Source organism: Symphalangus syndactylus, chromosome 10 (genome assembly GCF_028878055.3).
Source record: "Symphalangus syndactylus isolate Jambi chromosome 10, NHGRI_mSymSyn1-v2.1_pri, whole genome shotgun sequence".
NCBI lineage: Eukaryota > Metazoa > Chordata > Mammalia > Primates > Hylobatidae > Symphalangus > Symphalangus syndactylus.
This window is the reverse complement of record NC_072432.2, coordinates 70,666,575-70,680,473: the sequence shown is the minus strand read 5'-3', so window position 1 is coordinate 70,680,473 and position 13,899 is coordinate 70,666,575.

Here is a 13,899-nt window from a genome sequence, read left to right as displayed (position 1 = left end):
AGAGTGTTTCGGAACTGCTCAATCAAAAGTAAGGTTCAACTATGTTAGTTGAATGCACCGAACACAAAGAAGTTTCACAGAATGCTTCTGTGTAGTTCTTATTTGAAGATATTCCTTTTCCACTATAGGCCTCTTAGCGCTCCGAATGTCCACTTGCAGTTTATTCAGAAAGAGTGTTTCAGATCTGCTCAATCAAAAGTAAGGTTCAACTCTGTTAGTTGAATGCACAGATCAGAAAGAAGTTTCACAGAATGCTTCTGGGTAGTTTGTATTTGAAGATATTCCTTTTTCCACTATAGGCCTCATTGCGCTCCGGAAGTCCAATTGTAGTTTCTACAGAAAGTGGGCTTCCGAAGTGCTCACTCAAAAGTAAGGTTAAACTCAGTTAGTTGAATGCACAGATCAGGAAGGAGTTTCACGGAATGCTTCTGTGTAGTATTTATTTGAAGATATTCCTTTTTCCACTGTAGTCCGCTTAGCGCTCAGAATGTCCACTTGCAGTTTCTACAGAAAAAGTGTTTCAGAACTGCTCAATCAAAAGTAAAGTTCAACTATGTTAGTTGAATGCACGGAACAAGTTTCACAGAATGCTTCTGTGTAGTTCTTATTTGAAGATATTCCTTTTCTACTATACGCCTCTTAGCTCTCCGAAGGTCCACTTGCAGTTTATTCAGAAAGAGTGTTTCAGATCTGCTCAATCAAAAGTAAGGTTCAACTCTGTTAGTTGAATGCACAGATCAGAAAGAAGTTTCACAGAATGCTTCTGGGTAGTTTGTATTTGAACATATTCCTTTCTCCACTATAGGCCTCTTAACGCTCCGGATGTCCAATTGCAGTTTCTACAAAAAGTGTGTTTCAGAAGTGCTCAGTCAAAAGTAAGGTTAAACTCAGTTAGTTGAATGCACAGATCAGAAAGTAGTTTCACAGAATGCTTCTGTGTAGTGTTTATTTGAATATATTCCCTTTTCCACTACAGGCCCCTTAGCGCTCCGAATGTCCACTTGAAATCTCTGTAGAAAGAGTGTTTCACAACTCCTCAATCAAAAGTAAGATTCAAATCTGTTAGTTGAATGCACTGATCAGAAAGAAGTTTCACAGAATGCTTCTGTATAGTCTTTATTTGAAGATAACCCTTTTTCCACTGTAGTCCGCTTAGCGGTCCGAATGTCCACTTGCAGTTTCTACAGAAAGAGTGTTTTAGAAATCCTCAATCAAAAGTAAGGTTCAACTCTGTTAGTTGAATGCACAGAACAGAAAGATGTTTCACAGAATGCTTCTCTGTAGTTTTTATTTGCCGATATTCCTTCTTCCCCTATAGGCCTTTTAGCGCTCCGAATGTCCACTTTCAATTTCTATAGAAAGAGTGTTTCAGAACTGCTCAATCAAAACGAATTTTCAACTCTGTTAGTTGAATGCACTGATCAGAAAGAAGTTTCACAGAATGCTTCTGTGTAGTCTTTATTGGAGGATATTCCTTTTTTTTTATGATTTTTTTTTATTATTATACTTTAGGGTTTTAGGGTACATGTGCACAATGTGAAGGTTTGTTACATATGTACCCATGTGCCATGTTGATTTCCTGCACCCATTAAGTCGTCATTTGGCCTTACGTGTATCTCCTAATGCTGTCCCTCCCCCGTCCCCCCACCCCACAACAGTCCCCGGAGCGTGATTTTCCCCTTCCTGTTTCCATGAGTTCTCATTGTTCAATTCCCACCTATGAGTGAGAACATGCGATGTTTGGTTTTTCGTCCTTGCGATAGTTTACTGAGAATGATGTTTTCCAGTTTCATCCGTGTCCCTACAAAGGACACGAACTCATCATTTTTTATGGCTGCATAGTATTCCATGGTGTATATGTGCCACATTTTCTTAATCCAGTCTATCGTTGTTGGACATTTGGGTTGGTTCCAACTCTTTGCTATTGTGAATAGTGCCGCAATAAACATACGTGTGCATGTGTCTTTATAGCAGCATGACTTATAGTCCTTTGGGTATATACCCAGTAATGGGATGGCTGGGTCAAATGGTATTTCTAGTTCTAGATCCCTGAGGAATCGCCACACTGACTTCCACAATGCTTGAACTAGTTTACAGTCCCACCAACAGTGTAAAAGTGTTCCTATTTCTCCAAATCCTCTCCAGCACCTGTTGTTTCCTGATTTTTTAATGATGGCCATTCTAACTGGTGTGAGATGGTATCTCACTGTGGTTTTGATTTGCATTTCTCTGATGGCCAGTGATGAGGAGCATTTCTTCATGTGTTTTTTGGCTGCATAAATGTCTTCTTTTGAGAATTGTCTGTTCATGTCCTCTGCCCACTTTTTGATGGGGTTGTTTGTTTTTTCTTGTAAATTTGTTTGGGTTCATTGTAGATTCTGGATATTAGCCCTTTGTCAGATGAGTAGGTTGCAAAATTTTCTCCCATTGTGTAGGTTGCCTGTTCACTCTGATGAGAGTTTCTTTTGCTGTGCAGAAGCTCTTTAGTTTAATGAGATCCCATTTGTCGATTTTGGCTTTTGTTGCCATTGCTTTTGGTGTTTTAGACATGAAGTCCTTGCCCACGCCTATGTCCTGAATGGTATTGCCTAGGTTTTCTTGTAGGATTTTAATGGTTTTAAGACTAATATATAAGTCTTTAATCCATCTTGAATTAATTTTGGTATAAGGTGTAAGGAAGGGATCCAGTTGCAGCTTTCTACATATGGCTAGCCAGTTTTCCCAGCACCATTTATTAAATAGGGAAGCCTTTCCCCATTTCTTGTTTTTGTCAGGTTTGTCAAAGATCAGATAGTTGTAGCTATGCGGCATCATTTCTGAGGGCTCTGTTCTGTCCCATTGATCTATGTCTCTGTTGTGGTACCAGTACCATGCTGTTTTGGTTACTGTAGCGTGATGCCTCCAGCTTTGTTCTTTTGGCTTAGGATTGACTTGGCGATGCGGGCTCTTTTTTGGTTCCATATGAACTTTAGAGTAGTTTTTTCCAATTCTGTGAAGAAAGTCATTGGTAGCTTGATGGGGATGGCATTGAATCTATAAATTACCTTCGGCAGTAAGTATGGCCATTTTCACGATATTGATTCTTCCAACCAATGAGCATGGAATGTTCTTCCATTTGTTTGTATCCTCTTTTATTTCATTGAGCAGTGGTTTGTAGTTCTCCTTGAAGAGGTCCTTCACATCCCTTGTAAGTTGGATTCCTAGGTATTTTATTCTCTTTGAAGCAATTGTGAATGAGAGTTCACTCATGATTTGGCTCTCTGTTTGTCTTTTATTGGTGTACAAGAATGCTTGTGATTTTTGTACATTAATTTTGTATCCTGAGACTTTGCTGAATTGGATAATCAGCTTAAGGAGATTTTGGGCTGAGACAATGGGGTTTTCTAGATATACAATCATGTCATCTGCAAACAGGGACAATTTGACTTCCTCTTTTCCTAATTGAATACACTTTATTTCCTTCTCCTGCCTGATTGCTCTGGCCAGGATATTCCTTTTTCAACTATCGACCATTTAGCGCTCCGAATGTCCACTTGCAGTTTCTGCAGAAAGAGTGTTTCAGAACTGCTCAATCAAAACTAAGGTTGAACTATGTTAGTTGAATGCACAGAAGAGAAAGAAGTTTCGCAGAATTCTTCTGTGTAGTTTTTTTTTGAAGATATTCCTTTTTCCACTACAGGCCTCTTAGCGCACCGAATGTCCACTTGCAGTTTCTATAGAAAGAGTGTTTCAGAACTGCACAATCAAAAGTAAGGTTCAACTATGTTAGTTGAATGCACGGAACACAAAGAAGTTTCAGGGAATGCTTCTGTGTAGTTCTTATTTGAAGATATTCCTTTTCCACTATAGGCCTCTTAGCGCTCCGAATGTCCACTTGCCGTGTATTCAGAAAGAGTGTTTAAGATCTGCTCAATCAAAAGTAAGGTTCAACTCTGTCAATTGAATTCACAGATCAGAAAGAAGTTTCACAGAATGCTTCTGTGTAGTATTTGTTTGAGGATATTCCTTTTTCCACTGTAGTCCGCTTAGCGCTCCGAATGTCCACTTGCAGTTTCTACAGAAAGAGTGTTTAAGAACTGCTCAATCAAAAGTAAAGTTCAACTCTGTTAGTTGAATGCACAGGTCAGAAAGAAGTTTCACCGAATGCTTCTGGGTAGTTTGTATTTGAAGATAATCCTTTTTCCAGTATAGGCCTCATAGCTCTCCGAATATCCCCTTGCAGTTTCTACAGACAAGAGTGTTTCAGAACTGCTCAGTCAAAAGTAAGGTTCAGCTATGTGAGTTCAATGCACAGAACAGAAAGTAGCTTCACAGAATGCTTCTTTGTAGTTTTCATTTGAAGATATTTCTTTTTGCACTTGAGGCCTCATAGCGCTCCGAAGGGCACTTGCAGTTTCTAATGAAAGAGTGTTTCTTAATTCCTCAAAGTAAGGTTCAACTCTGTTATTTGAATGCACAGAACAGAAAAAAGTTTCACAGAATGCTTCTGTGTAGTTTTTATTTGAAGATATATCTTTTTCCACTATAGGCTTCTTAGCGCACAGAATGTCCACTTGCAGTTTCTACAGAAACAGTGTTTCAGAACTGCTCAATAAAATGTAAGGTTCAACTCTGCTAGTAGGATGCACAGATCAGAAAGTATTTTCACAGAATGCTTCTGGGTAATTTGTATTTGAAGATATTCCTTTTTCCACTATAGGCCTCTTAGCGCTCCGGATGTCCAATTGCAGTTTCTACAGAAAGTGTGTTTCAGAAGTGCTCAGTCAAAAGTAAGGTTAAACTCAGTTAGTTGAATGCACAGATCAGAAAGTAGTTTCACAGAATGCGCCTGTGTAGTTTTTATTTGAAGATATTACTTTTTCAACTATAGGCCTAATTGCGCTCCGAATGTCCTCATGCAGTTTCTACGGAAAGAGTGTTTAAGAACTGCACAATCTAAAGTAAGGATCAACTCTGTTAGTTGAATGCACAGATCACAAAGGAGTTTCACAGAATGCTTCTGTGTAGTATTTTTTGAAGATATTCCTTTTTCCACTGTAGTCCGCATAGCGCTCCGAATGTCCACTTGCAGTTTCTACAGAAAGAGTGTTTCAGAACTGCTCAATCAAAGGTAAGGTTCAATTATGTTAGTGGAATGCAGAGAACAGAAAGATGTTTCACAGAATGCTTCTGTGTAGTTTTTTTGAAGACATTCCTTTTCCCACTATAGGCCTCTTAGCGCACCGATTGTCCACTTGCAGTTTCTACAGAAAGAGTGTTTCGGAACTGCTCAATCAAAAGTAAGGTTCAACTATGTTAGTTGAATGCACCGAACACAAAGAAGTTTCACAGAATGCTTCTGTGTAGTTCTTATTTGAAGATATTCCTTTTCCACTATAGGCCTCTTAGCGCTCCGAATGTCCACTTGCAGTTTATTCAGAAAGAGTGTTTCAGATCTGCTCAATCAAAAGTAAGGTTCAACTCTGTTAGTTGAATGCACAGATCAGAAAGAAGTTTCACAGAATGCTTCTGGGTAGTTTGTATTTGAAGATATTCCTTTTTCCACTATAGGCCTCATTGCGCTCCGGAAGTCCAATTGTAGTTTCTACAGAAAGTGGGCTTCCGAAGTGCTCACTCAAAAGTAAGGTTAAACTCAGTTAGTTGAATGCACAGATCAGGAAGGAGTTTCACGGAATGCTTCTGTGTAGTATTTATTTGAAGATATTCCTTTTCCACTGTAGTCCGCTTAGCGCTCAGAATGTCCACTTGCAGTTTCTACAGAAAAAGTGTTTCAGAACTGCTCAATCAAAAGTAAAGTTCAACTATGTTAGTTGAATGCACGGAACAAGTTTCACAGAATGCTTCTGTGTAGTTCTTATTTGAAGATATTCCTTTTCTACTATACGCCTCTTAGCTCTCCGAAGGTCCACTTGCAGTTTATTCAGAAAGAGTGTTTCAGATCTGCTCAATCAAAAGTAAGGTTCAACTCTGTTAGTTGAATGCACAGATCAGAAAGAAGTTTCACAGAATGCTTCTGGGTAGTTTGTATTTGAACATATTCCTTTTTCCACTATAGGCCTCTTAACGCTCCGGATGTCCAATTGCAGTTTCTACAAAAAGTGTGTTTCAGAAGTGCTCAGTCAAAAGTAAGGTTAAACTCAGTTAGTTGAATGCACAGATCAGAAAGTAGTTTCACAGAATGCTTCTGTGTAGTGTTTATTTGAATATATTCCCTTTTCCACTACAGGCCCCTTAGCGCTCCGAATGTCCACTTGAAATCTCTGTAGAAAGAGTGTTTCACAACTCCTCAATCAAAAGTAAGATTCAAATCTGTTAGTTGAATGCACTGATCAGAAAGAAGTTTCAGAGAATGCTTCTGTATAGTCTTTATTTGAAGATAACCCTTTTTCCACTGTAGTCCGCTTAGCGGTCCGAATGTCCACTTGCAGTTTCTACAGAAAGAGTGTTTTAGAAATCCTCAATCAAAAGTAAGGTTCAACTCTGTTAGTTGAATGCACAGAACAGAAAGATGTTTCACAGAATGCTTCTCTGTAGTTTTTATTTGCCGATATTCCTTCTTCCCCTATAGGCCTTTTAGCGCTCCGAATGTCCACTTTCAATTTCTATAGAAAGAGTGTTTCAGAACTGCTCAATCAAAACGAATTTTCAACTCTGTTAGTTGAATGCACTGATCAGAAAGAAGTTTCACAGAATGCTTCTGTGTAGTCTTTATTGGAGGATATTCCTTTTTTTTTATGATTTTTTTTTATTATTATACTTTAGGGTTTTAGGGTACATGTGCACAATGTGAAGGTTTGTTACATATGTACCCATGTGCCATGTTGATTTCCTGCACCCATTAAGTCGTCATTTGGCCTTACGTGTATCTCCTAATGCTGTCCCTCCCCCGTCCCCCCACCCCACAACAGTCCCCGGAGCGTGATTTTCCCCTTCCTGTTTCCATGAGTTCTCATTGTTCAATTCCCACCTATGAGTGAGAACATGCGATGTTTGGTTTTTCGTCCTTGCGATAGTTTACTGAGAATGATGTTTTCCAGTTTCATCCGTGTCCCTACAAAGGACACGAACTCATCATTTTTTATGGCTGCATAGTATTCCATGGTGTATATGTGCCACATTTTCTTAATCCAGTCTATCGTTGTTGGACATTTGGGTTGGTTCCAACTCTTTGCTATTGTGAATAGTGCCGCAATAAACATACGTGTGCATGTGTCTTTATAGCAGCATGACTTATAGTCCTTTGGGTATATACCCAGTAATGGGATGGCTGGGTCAAATGGTATTTCTAGTTCTAGATCCCTGAGGAATCGCCACACTGACTTCCACAATGCTTGAACTAGTTTACAGTCCCACCAACAGTGTAAAAGTGTTCCTATTTCTCCAAATCCTCTCCAGCACCTGTTGTTTCCTGATTTTTTAATGATGGCCATTCTAACTGGTGTGAGATGGTATCTCACTGTGGTTTTGATTTGCATTTCTCTGATGGCCAGTGATGAGGAGCATTTCTTCATGTGTTTTTTGGCTGCATAAATGTCTTCTTTTGAGAATTGTCTGTTCATGTCCTCTGCCCACTTTTTGATGGGGTTGTTTGTTTTTTCTTGTAAATTTGTTTGGGTTCATTGTAGATTCTGGATATTAGCCCTTTGTCAGATGAGTAGGTTGCAAAATTTTCTCCCATTGTGTAGGTTGCCTGTTCACTCTGATGAGAGTTTCTTTTGCTGTGCAGAAGCTCTTTAGTTTAATGAGATCCCATTTGTCGATTTTGGCTTTTGTTGCCATTGCTTTTGGTGTTTTAGACATGAAGTCCTTGCCCACGCCTATGTCCTGAATGGTATTGCCTAGGTTTTCTTGTAGGATTTTAATGGTTTTAAGACTAATATATAAGTCTTTAATCCATCTTGAATTAATTTTGGTATAAGGTGTAAGGAAGGGATCCAGTTGCAGCTTTCTACATATGGCTAGCCAGTTTTCCCAGCACCATTTATTAAATAGGGAAGCCTTTCCCCATTTCTTGTTTTTGTCAGGTTTGTCAAAGATCAGATAGTTGTAGCTATGCGGCATCATTTCTGAGGGCTCTGTTCTGTCCCATTGATCTATGTCTCTGTTGTGGTACCAGTACCATGCTGTTTTGGTTACTGTAGCGTGATGCCTCCAGCTTTGTTCTTTTGGCTTAGGATTGACTTGGCGATGCGGGCTCTTTTTTGGTTCCATATGAACTTTAGAGTAGTTTTTTCCAATTCTGTGAAGAAAGTCATTGGTAGCTTGATGGGGATGGCATTGAATCTATAAATTACCTTCGGCAGTAAGTATGGCCATTTTCACGATATTGATTCTTCCAACCAATGAGCATGGAATGTTCTTCCATTTGTTTGTATCCTCTTTTATTTCATTGAGCAGTGGTTTGTAGTTCTCCTTGAAGAGGTCCTTCACATCCCTTGTAAGTTGGATTCCTAGGTATTTTATTCTCTTTGAAGCAATTGTGAATGAGAGTTCACTCATGATTTGGCTCTCTGTTTGTCTTTTATTGGTGTACAAGAATGCTTGTGATTTTTGTACATTAATTTTGTATCCTGAGACTTTGCTGAATTGGCTAATCAGCTTAAGGAGATTTTGGGCTGAGACAATGGGGTTTTCTAGATATACAATCATGTCATCTGCAAACAGGGACAATTTGACTTCCTCTTTTCCTAATTGAATACACTTTATTTCCTTCTCCTGCCTGATTGCTCTGGCCAGGATATTCCTTTTTCAACTATCGACCATTTAGCGCTCCGAATGTCCACTTGCAGTTTCTGCAGAAAGAGTGTTTCAGAACTGCTCAATCAAAACTAAGGTTGAACTATGTTAGTTGAATGCACAGAAGAGAAAGAAGTTTCGCAGAATTCTTCTGTGTAGTTTTTTTTTGAAGATATTCCTTTTTCCACTACAGGCCTCTTAGCGCACCGAATGTCCACTTGCAGTTTCTATAGAAAGAGTGTTTCAGAACTGCACAATCAAAAGTAAGGTTCAACTATGTTAGTTGAATGCACGGAACACAAAGAAGTTTCAGGGAATGCTTCTGTGTAGTTCTTATTTGAAGATATTCCTTTTCCACTATAGGCCTCTTAGCGCTCCGAATGTCCACTTGCCGTGTATTCAGAAAGAGTGTTTAAGATCTGCTCAATCAAAAGTAAGGTTCAACTCTGTCAATTGAATTCACAGATCAGAAAGAAGTTTCACAGAATGCTTCTGTGTAGTATTTGTTTGAGGATATTCCTTTTTCCACTGTAGTCCGCTTAGCGCTCCGAATGTCCACTTGCAGTTTCTACAGAAAGAGTGTTTCAGAACTGCTCAATCAAAAGTAAAGTTCAACTCTGTTAGTTGAATGCACAGGTCAGAAAGAAGTTTCACCGAATGCTTCTGGGTAGTTTGTATTTGAAGATAATCCTTTTTCCAGTATAGGCCTCATAGCTCTCCGAATATCCCCTTGCAGTTTCTACAGACAAGAGTGTTTCAGAACTGCTCAGTCAAAAGTAAGGTTCAGCTATGTGAGTTCAATGCACAGAACAGAAAGTAGCTTCACAGAATGCTTCTTTGTAGTTTTCATTTGAAGATATTTCTTTTTGCACTTGAGGCCTCATAGCGCTCCGAAGGGCACTTGCAGTTTCTAATGAAAGAGTGTTTCTTAATTCCTCAAAGTAAGGTTCAACTCTGTTATTTGAATGCACAGAACAGAAAAAAGTTTCACAGAATGCTTCTGTGTAGTTTTTATTTGAAGATATATCTTTTTCCACTATAGGCTTCTTAGCGCACAGAATGTCCACTTGCAGTTTCTACAGAAACAGTGTTTCAGAACTGCTCAATAAAATGTAAGGTTCAACTCTGCTAGTAGGATGCACAGATCAGAAAGTATTTTCACAGAATGCTTCTGGGTAATTTGTATTTGAAGATATTCCTTTTTCCACTATAGGCCTCTTAGCGCTCCGGATGTCCAATTGCAGTTTCTACAGAAAGTGTGTTTCAGAAGTGCTCAGTCAAAAGTAAGGTTAAACTCAGTTAGTTGAATGCACAGATCAGAAAGTAGTTTCACAGAATGCGCCTGTGTAGTTTTTATTTGAAGATATTACTTTTTCAACTATAGGCCTAATTGCGCTCCGAATGTCCTCATGCAGTTTCTACGGAAAGAGTGTTTAAGAACTGCACAATCTAAAGTAAGGATCAACTCTGTTAGTTGAATGCACAGATCACAAAGGAGTTTCACAGAATGCTTCTGTGTAGTATTTTTTGAAGATATTCCTTTTTCCACTGTAGTCCGCATAGCGCTCCGAATGTCCACTTGCAGTTTCTACAGAAAGAGTGTTTCAGAACTGCTCAATCAAAGGTAAGGTTCAATTATGTTAGTGGAATGCAGAGAACAGAAAGATGTTTCACAGAATGCTTCTGTGTAGTTTTTTTGAAGACATTCCTTTTCCCACTATAGGCCTCTTAGCGCACCGATTGTCCACTTGCAGTTTCTACAGAAAGAGTGTTTCGGAACTGCTCAATCAAAAGTAAGGTTCAACTATGTTAGTTGAATGCACCGAACACAAAGAAGTTTCACAGAATGCTTCTGTGTAGTTCTTATTTGAAGATATTCCTTTTCCACTATAGGCCTCTTAGCGCTCCGAATGTCCACTTGCAGTTTATTCAGAAAGAGTGTTTCAGATCTGCTCAATCAAAAGTAAGGTTCAACTCTGTTAGTTGAATGCACAGATCAGAAAGAAGTTTCACAGAATGCTTCTGGGTAGTTTGTATTTGAAGATATTCCTTTTTCCACTATAGGCCTCATTGCGCTCCGGAAGTCCAATTGTAGTTTCTACAGAAAGTGGGCTTCCGAAGTGCTCACTCAAAAGTAAGGTTAAACTCAGTTAGTTGAATGCACAGATCAGGAAGGAGTTTCACGGAATGCTTCTGTGTAGTATTTATTTGAAGATATTCCTTTTTCCACTGTAGTCCGCTTAGCGCTCAGAATGTCCACTTGCAGTTTCTACAGAAAAAGTGTTTCAGAACTGCTCAATCAAAAGTAAAGTTCAACTATGTTAGTTGAATGCACGGAACAAGTTTCACAGAATGCTTCTGTGTAGTTCTTATTTGAAGATATTCCTTTTCTACTATACGCCTCTTAGCTCTCCGAAGGTCCACTTGCAGTTTATTCAGAAAGAGTGTTTCAGATCTGCTCAATCAAAAGTAAGGTTCAACTCTGTTAGTTGAATGCACAGATCAGAAAGAAGTTTCACAGAATGCTTCTGGGTAGTTTGTATTTGAACATATTCCTTTTTCCACTATAGGCCTCTTAACGCTCCGGATGTCCAATTGCAGTTTCTACAAAAAGTGTGTTTCAGAAGTGCTCAGTCAAAAGTAAGGTTAAACTCAGTTAGTTGAATGCACAGATCAGAAAGTAGTTTCACAGAATGCTTCTGTGTAGTGTTTATTTGAATATATTCCCTTTTCCACTACAGGCCCCTTAGCGCTCCGAATGTCCACTTGAAATCTCTGTAGAAAGAGTGTTTCACAACTCCTCAATCAAAAGTAAGATTCAAATCTGTTAGTTGAATGCACTGATCAGAAAGAAGTTTCACAGAATGCTTCTGTATAGTCTTTATTTGAAGATAACCCTTTTTCCACTGTAGTCCGCTTAGCGGTCCGAATGTCCACTTGCAGTTTCTACAGAAAGAGTGTTTTAGAAATCCTCAATCAAAAGTAAGGTTCAACTCTGTTAGTTGAATGCACAGAACAGAAAGATGTTTCACAGAATGCTTCTCTGTAGTTTTTATTTGCCGATATTCCTTCTTCCCCTATAGGCCTTTTAGCGCTCCGAATGTCCACTTTCAATTTCTATAGAAAGAGTGTTTCAGAACTGCTCAATCAAAACGAATTTTCAACTCTGTTAGTTGAATGCACTGATCAGAAAGAAGTTTCACAGAATGCTTCTGTGTAGTCTTTATTGGAGGATATTCCTTTTTTTTTATGATTTTTTTTTATTATTATACTTTAGGGTTTTAGGGTACATGTGCACAATGTGAAGGTTTGTTACATATGTACCCATGTGCCATGTTGATTTCCTGCACCCATTAAGTCGTCATTTGGCCTTACGTGTATCTCCTAATGCTGTCCCTCCCCCGTCCCCCCACCCCACAACAGTCCCCGGAGCGTGATTTTCCCCTTCCTGTTTCCATGAGTTCTCATTGTTCAATTCCCACCTATGAGTGAGAACATGCGATGTTTGGTTTTTCGTCCTTGCGATAGTTTACTGAGAATGATGTTTTCCAGTTTCATCCGTGTCCCTACAAAGGACACGAACTCATCATTTTTTATGGCTGCATAGTATTCCATGGTGTATATGTGCCACATTTTCTTAATCCAGTCTATCGTTGTTGGACATTTGGGTTGGTTCCAACTCTTTGCTATTGTGAATAGTGCCGCAATAAACATACGTGTGCATGTGTCTTTATAGCAGCATGACTTATAGTCCTTTGGGTATATACCCAGTAATGGGATGGCTGGGTCAAATGGTATTTCTAGTTCTAGATCCCTGAGGAATCGCCACACTGACTTCCACAATGCTTGAACTAGTTTACAGTCCCACCAACAGTGTAAAAGTGTTCCTATTTCTCCAAATCCTCTCCAGCACCTGTTGTTTCCTGATTTTTTAATGATGGCCATTCTAACTGGTGTGAGATGGTATCTCACTGTGGTTTTGATTTGCATTTCTCTGATGGCCAGTGATGAGGAGCATTTCTTCATGTGTTTTTTGGCTGCATAAATGTCTTCTTTTGAGAATTGTCTGTTCATGTCCTCTGCCCACTTTTTGATGGGGTTGTTTGTTTTTTCTTGTAAATTTGTTTGGGTTCATTGTAGATTCTGGATATTAGCCCTTTGTCAGATGAGTAGGTTGCAAAATTTTCTCCCATTGTGTAGGTTGCCTGTTCACTCTGATGAGAGTTTCTTTTGCTGTGCAGAAGCTCTTTAGTTTAATGAGATCCCATTTGTCGATTTTGGCTTTTGTTGCCATTGCTTTTGGTGTTTTAGACATGAAGTCCTTGCCCACGCCTATGTCCTGAATGGTATTGCCTAGGTTTTCTTGTAGGATTTTAATGGTTTTAAGACTAATATATAAGTCTTTAATCCATCTTGAATTAATTTTGGTATAAGGTGTAAGGAAGGGATCCAGTTGCAGCTTTCTACATATGGCTAGCCAGTTTTCCCAGCACCATTTATTAAATAGGGAAGCCTTTCCCCATTTCTTGTTTTTGTCAGGTTTGTCAAAGATCAGATAGTTGTAGCTATGCGGCATCATTTCTGAGGGCTCTGTTCTGTCCCATTGATCTATGTCTCTGTTGTGGTACCAGTACCATGCTGTTTTGGTTACTGTAGCGTGATGCCTCCAGCTTTGTTCTTTTGGCTTAGGATTGACTTGGCGATGCGGGCTCTTTTTTGGTTCCATATGAACTTTAGAGTAGTTTTTTCCAATTCTGTGAAGAAAGTCATTGGTAGCTTGATGGGGATGGCATTGAATCTATAAATTACCTTCGGCAGTAAGTATGGCCATTTTCACGATATTGATTCTTCCAACCAATGAGCATGGAATGTTCTTCCATTTGTTTGTATCCTCTTTTATTTCATTGAGCAGTGGTTTGTAGTTCTCCTTGAAGAGGTCCTTCACATCCCTTGTAAGTTGGATTCCTAGGTATTTTATTCTCTTTGAAGCAATTGTGAATGAGAGTTCACTCATGATTTGGCTCTCTGTTTGTCTTTTATTGGTGTACAAGAATGCTTGTGATTTTTGTACATTAATTTTGTATCCTGAGACTTTGCTGAATTGGCTAATCAGCTTAAGGAGATTTTGGGCTGAGACAATGGGGTTTTCTAGATATACAATCA